Source organism: Mya arenaria, chromosome 13 (genome assembly GCF_026914265.1).
Source record: "Mya arenaria isolate MELC-2E11 chromosome 13, ASM2691426v1".
Classification (NCBI taxonomy): Eukaryota; Metazoa; Mollusca; class Bivalvia; order Myida; family Myidae; genus Mya; species Mya arenaria.
In genome coordinates this window covers 26,999,067-27,005,618 of record NC_069134.1, presented here as the reverse complement: position 1 = coordinate 27,005,618, position 6,552 = coordinate 26,999,067, and the positions used below count along the sequence as shown (strand labels likewise).

Here is a 6,552-nt window from a genome sequence, read left to right as displayed (position 1 = left end):
AGGGCGTTTGACGACATGGGGATCAACAGTTGGATGATAAGGAGAAGAAGAACCACATTCCTTACAATGGAGAAAAACGAGGCGATCACTTATAGACTACAAGGGTTCGATTGTTCCTGTTTCAATTTCGGAAGTCAGTCTGAAGTAAAAACAACACCGGGACTAAACTCCGATATTGACACATTAAATTGTGTAAACACCAAGAACATAACCCCTTGGTCTGATTTTGAGCCCGAGGGGGGGGGGGGGGAGAAATTGTTGATTATGAAGAAGGAGACGTGCTCTCCACAACATTACTTACTTCAGATGATCAGACCATACTCATCTGAACAAGACATAATTCCTAATCATATGTGTTCGACGTTGCTGACAGGAAAGGCCGCGTATTATATGCTAACACACTATCTGGAATTTCGCAGAAATAATCGCAAGGGGAAATCAAAGCGCTGATAGCGCTGCATGAACAGGGTTTTATACGGGTTTTCTCCATTATGATTCGCGATCATGTGTGTATTAATAAGGTGCTGATATGTTGCAGAGTGAATCTAAGAGTCCCCGTGTAAAACAACCACATGGGCCGCCCCAGGTTTATTGAATCATGATGGTAAATGAAAACATAATATTTTAATGACAATAAAAATTATGTCGCTGTGTAAGAAGGCAAACAAGGATGGAGAATGTAACCAATCCAAGCAGAACTCCATCATATGGTGTTACATATGAGTATATATATATACTGATCAAACTTTACTCATTAGAAAGAGTTTGCACATATTTGCCTCGTTATTCACAAAACAACTTCGAAAATACAACAGATTAAAGAGAAATAGTTTCTTAATTAAAATGATGAAAAATTAAATAATTGATTTCAAACATTTTTAGATGAAAAACCTAAAAAAGTTATTAAATCCTCGATATTTTCTCATATTTACACCAAACCAGCAAAAATAGAAATCGATTCATTTCAATAAAATTTCATTTTCAAAAATAAATGCACAAACATCCGTCTATACGTACACTATAAAAAGTGTAAATATATATATACAAAACAAAGTTAGCATAAAATCTTTAATTTCAAAACTTTTTTCCTTCATTGTCTATATGGTCAGCAACTCTCTTCTATTTCTATATCGTCAGGTAATACATCGATCCGACCTGTCAATCAGACTAATCATTATTGACCAATGAGAAAGCTGCATATTATTCACCGAGTCCTGTCCGCCATCTTTACCCACACTCACAGCAGCGATAACTGTTGACAACCGGACATTTTATTGAAGTTTTAAGACTTATTTGTGAAAATGGTTAAACGATGCGGATGGGGAATATGTTATGCGGATGAAAGGTATCCGGAGGGACTAAATGGAGGCGGATTTAAACGATTTCCTACATTTAATCCGACATTGAAAAGTGCAAATGCTGGATTAAAGCCTGTGGACGGCCACACGAGAAACTGAATGTTAACAGGATAAACCAGCACGAAGATGTCTGCTCGAAGGTTAGTAAATTAAAATTTGGTTTTATCGTAAAACGACCAAAATACAATAATTTCAATTAAAATTCTGAATTCTGCAAATGCAATTTTGTTTACTTTCTTGTGTCCTAAATATTGACTTCCATGATCATGCTAGTTGAAACCTTAAACAGTTTCCATCAGGTAAAGAATGTGTCAAGTTTAAACTGCTGTTTTATTGTATAATATGTTACTGACTGGCATTGTGGAGTCTTGTCACACTAATTATATTTTACTATTATGCATATTTAAGCACTTTCATGGAGGAAATGGACCATCTAAAGAGTATCCTGACCCATTATCAGCTGATTGCTGGAGAATAACATCTTCAAGAAAACTCCACACAAAGCGGTCACTTGGAAAGGAAACTTATGGCAGCATTTATACACAAAATGCAAGTGTATGCATTTTATACAAGATATCACATGCCTGTACGTTAGAGTTTTATTTATCTTTATGGAGTGCGCGAAAGATTGAATAACATGTACCATGTAGGATAAATTGCAAAACTGAGACTGTATTATTTTGTAGACTTCTACTCATTTTTAAAATGCCACTGTTCCTTTTTCAATACCAAACAACAGCATTATAGTTACATATATTTTAATACAAGTATTTGGTATGTTACAGAACAGAACACTCAAAAGAACTGAAGAGAACATTATTACACGGAAATTATTCAGTTTTTTGTGTGTAACTTTGCATATAATTATATCAACATTACAACAATTTCTTTCAGAGAAAAGCTGGTCCAGGATCCTGCAGACACTGTACAAGGAGTAGAAACACAGACCGAATGTCCATGTAAGTGAAACCAACACTCTAACAATGCCTGTGATCTTGTTGTCAGTTCGATTTTACTTCGGTCTTCACAGGTTGTGTGGTAATTTAATGGTGTGAACTCTTTCGGTAAATCAATAGGTGCTGCATTTCAATCAGAGGTATTCCCGCACTCTTGAGAAATGGTAGGAGTCAGTTTTAAACATCTTGTCTTAAATGTAAAATTTATTATGTATTTATTTTCAGGGACATCACCTTTGGATATGTTTGCATTTACCGCTCAGAATGCTTCCCTAAAAGAACAGCTGTCACAAAAAGAAGTCCAAGTTGAAGAATTACAGTTTGCACTTTCATCAAAGTGTTATGAAATTCAGATTTTAAAGCAACTGGTGGGAATATAAACAAACTTTAAATGTCGATATATTTCTGCTCAAAGAAGCAAGAGTTAAAATTTGTTTAAATATTATACAGGAATCATATGATTTTATTTCTGCTTCTTTGATATAATTGAATAACTGTTAGTTTATTTATGTTTGGAAAAAAGCATTGTAAAGTGAATTGTGTGTTTGTAGTTCATTTATTTAATTAAATTTAAAATTTGTAAACTTGGTGTGTGTATCCATCTGGCAAAGGACAGGTTTCCTTTTCCGACTGTGCTACTATGACTTGGTTCACTCTAACTGGCTTGATCTTTGATCCCTTTGGCACATTCCATTGTTGGGAAATACTTGTGCAACTTTGTTGATCAGGAACATGGGTGAAGTTGTACAAATTGAGTTCCTGAAGTGACTTGATTAAGCCAACCACGTGTGAACAATGACCGCTCAATCTATAAAAAATGAAAACAGAGATTGTTGACAGAAGTTGTCAAAACAAAAGCATGATATCATGCTGTGAAATTGGCATGTGTTTATCCTACACTGACCCGTGAAGTATCATTTGACTTTCCAGATGTTAAATGTCTAAAACGAGGCAGTAACTAGAAATATGAAAACCAATAAATTGAAATACAACATATAGTATATTACTTCTTTCTCTACTCGACGACTTGCAAATATTTTTTTCGTTTTCCGTATTACGGCATGAAATGTAAAAGACATGGCGATCCAAAAGTGCTTATATTACACAATGTATATTTAAGAATAAAGCTGCTGTATAATATTTTTTTTAAATACAATTGGAAATCCACATACCCTGCCTTTCATGAGCAATACGTATATCGTATGGAATCCCTCTCCACATCGACACTTAACATATGAGGCTTGTCGTTTTTTCTCATTGAAGGCCAGCATCTCGCGGTAACATAGCAGATACTTTCCTCTTCCAAAACTTTAATGTCATGAATATAACCTTGTAGAAAGTAATTTAATCCCTTTTCTAAGACCTTTCCCTATAATTTGGCCTTATCTGGTAAATATTTAACTGATATATTGTCCGGAATCTTCGCAAGAGAATCGGATTTTGATGTTTTCGTAGCAGCGAGAGCCGCCATTTTGAATTTACGCTTAAGGCGCGTAGTAACAATATCTAAGGGGCCGGAGCTTATCTTGGCATCTCGGATCGATGTATTCGTCAGCGCTTTAGTACTTGCCTTTCATGCGTGCGTTTGTTATTCCCACGTTGGCTACCGCGTGATGTTTTTAGCAGGGAAACTGTGCGATCATTGAGATCAATGAGACAATTGTTGCTTTCTAGGTCATTCCAGGTTTTAAGATGAGAATACATTTGCAATTCCTAAGCGAGGGTGGGTCTATATGTCCAGGTTACCATATGTAGCAGTTTGATAGTTCAAACAACAAACACAGTGTTCTTCAATATCTCTATATTCAACATTATCGAATGTAGATATAATTTCGGAGCGTCCTGAAAATATAAATATAAACAATCATAAGATAATGAATAATAACAGTGTGTCAAATGTATGACATCGTGTACGTGTACTGGTGTAGGTCAACTCCACTTGAATGCCACAAGTGGTTTACACGACCGAGGCCGACACTGGAACTGTTCAGAGACTTCAGGGAGTGTGGTAGGTCCTTGTTCCTGGTGAATACTTTGATAGCCTTGACAAATATAATTAATTAGTAATTTCTCCTTGTCCTATTGAAAGAACACTGATGTTTATGATGAAAACATCACACCTTTAATATTATGTAGTTTTGAAGGTTCTCAAATCTCACTTCATCAACCCCTGTTTGAAACGAAAAGCTAACAAGTTTTTACTGCAAACTGCACTCGTCATTGTCGTGGAAAGATTGCCGCCTGGTATGTGGAGAGAAAATCGCCTGATGGAATGTATTGTTTATTGTTTGAAACAGTTTTTTGGTTGGACGAATACTGGTATGTGCCCATACTACATTGTAGCAGGCGTAAATCTTTTCAATAACAAATTCACCAATCACCAATGAGCAAATCGTTCTACGATCCTTTCAAACACAATTGACAATCCAATAGCAAAACTTGCAAACATACATGAAGACAAATTTGGCAACCGGATTGTAAGCACAAATATCATAACTGTTCGCTACAATGAGGGGTGGAACAAAGCGGCAAGCATGAGTGTATAACGGTGACTAAGTGTCTATGCTCACTGTAGAATGAATAAGAATCTTCAGCTTATTCTGTTTAAGAAATCTGATTTGATGTATGAAGAAATGAAGACATTCTTCGGCCTTTATCTTTAAACAGTGTGTGCATATATGCATGGGTGGTTAATTCCTCACATTGAAATATATTTCCTCTATATTTCGAAACAGTTTCTTAGTATTGTGGCATCAACAGAGGTATCATGTTGTATACAAAAGAGTTGTGATGTTCATAGAAATTCATAGTTCTCTGTTTGGAAGTTCCCTAGATACAGGTGTGGTCTCATCAAGACTGAAGTTGGCTATTTTTCACATATGCCAAAATGAGCTCGAAAGGGAAGAGCGCTGAATGATGTCGATGTATATGTGGCGGCATATGCATTCCGTATGTTTGTCTATGTCTAAGTTAATCGGGTGTGACCGTGTTAGCCCTTTTCTAGTCGAGCGGGTGTGACTATGTTAGGCTTTGTCTGAGTTGAGCGGGTGTGACTATGTTAGGCTTTGTCTGAGTTGGGCGGGTGTGACTATGTTAGGCTTTGTCTGAGTTGAGCGGTTGTGACTATGTTAGGCTGTATCTGTGTTGAGCGGGTATGACTATGATAGTTTTTGTCTGAGTTGATTGGAATTGACTATCTAAGTCTTTATCTTATTTGAGCGGATGTTGATATGTTAGACTGTTAGAGTTGAGCGGGTATGACCATGTTAGTCTTTGTCTGAGTTGAGCGGGTGTGACTATGTTAGACTTTGTCTGAGTTGAGCAGGTGTGACTGTGTTAGCACTTTTCTAGTTAAGCGGGTGTGACTAAGTTAGTCTTTGTCTGAGTTGAGCGGGTGTGATTATGTTAGACTTTTTCTGAGTTGAGCGGGTGTGACTAAGTTAGGCTGTATCTGTGTTGAGCGGGTGCGATTATGTTAGACTGTAAGAGTTGAGCGGGTGTGACTATGTTAGACTGTTATAGTTGAGCGGTTGTGACTATGTTATACTTTGAATTGTTAACGTCAAAAATAGCAATTATAAAATTAATAAAATATTTCATCTTTGTGAAACCTGATCTTACAACTCAGAATGTTAAATACGTCCGACCGAAATTCCACTTAACTGTGTCTTTTTTTGCCGTGGTAAAATGCTCGTTCCATCTACCATTTCTTAACATATGCAACAGCTACACTAAATTGACTGATCGAGTAAAAGTTTTATAAAAAAAGGGATCGAATTAAAAATAAGACACACGAAAGACACAATCTAAGTCCCCTAAGTGGGAAACGGGTTTGGAAGCTATCATTTAATGAAAAAATCGGTCGACGGGTCCCTGGCTGCGCTATAACGGATACCTTACATGGGACACACGCAACTTTCAAAAGAACACAGAACGCCAACACAGACATCAGCATATTTGTATTAGTTCATGCTGGAGTAACCGCCCTGGAACCTTCAGCGAAACATGAGTACCAGAGGCGGATCTTGCGGGAGGTGGACGCCGGTAAATAAACTCTAAACACCTAATTTTAATATTAAATTTAATTCTTTAAAGGGATCAGACAGCAGCTGATAAAAATGCAAGAAACTTGAAAGTAGCAAAAACTTACATAAAATACATATCGTTGTGTTAAATGCATTGAATCTTACTTACTGGTGTATCATTTCGCTTACGGCACATGCATCTTTCACAGTTTT

At 36.6% G+C, this 6,552-nt stretch overlaps 1 long non-coding RNA gene across 1 annotated transcript; it reads left to right on the top strand.

Annotated features, from left to right (window-relative positions):
* Positions 1 to 1,397: 1,397 nt before the first annotated feature.
* Positions 1,398 to 2,758, top strand: LOC128213968 (uncharacterized). The gene is made up of 4 exons (XR_008257838.1): positions 1,398 to 1,498; positions 1,767 to 1,944; positions 2,253 to 2,317; positions 2,540 to 2,758. It is a non-coding gene; the product is annotated as an uncharacterized LOC128213968 (long non-coding RNA).
* Positions 2,759 to 6,552: the final 3,794 nt, after the last annotated feature.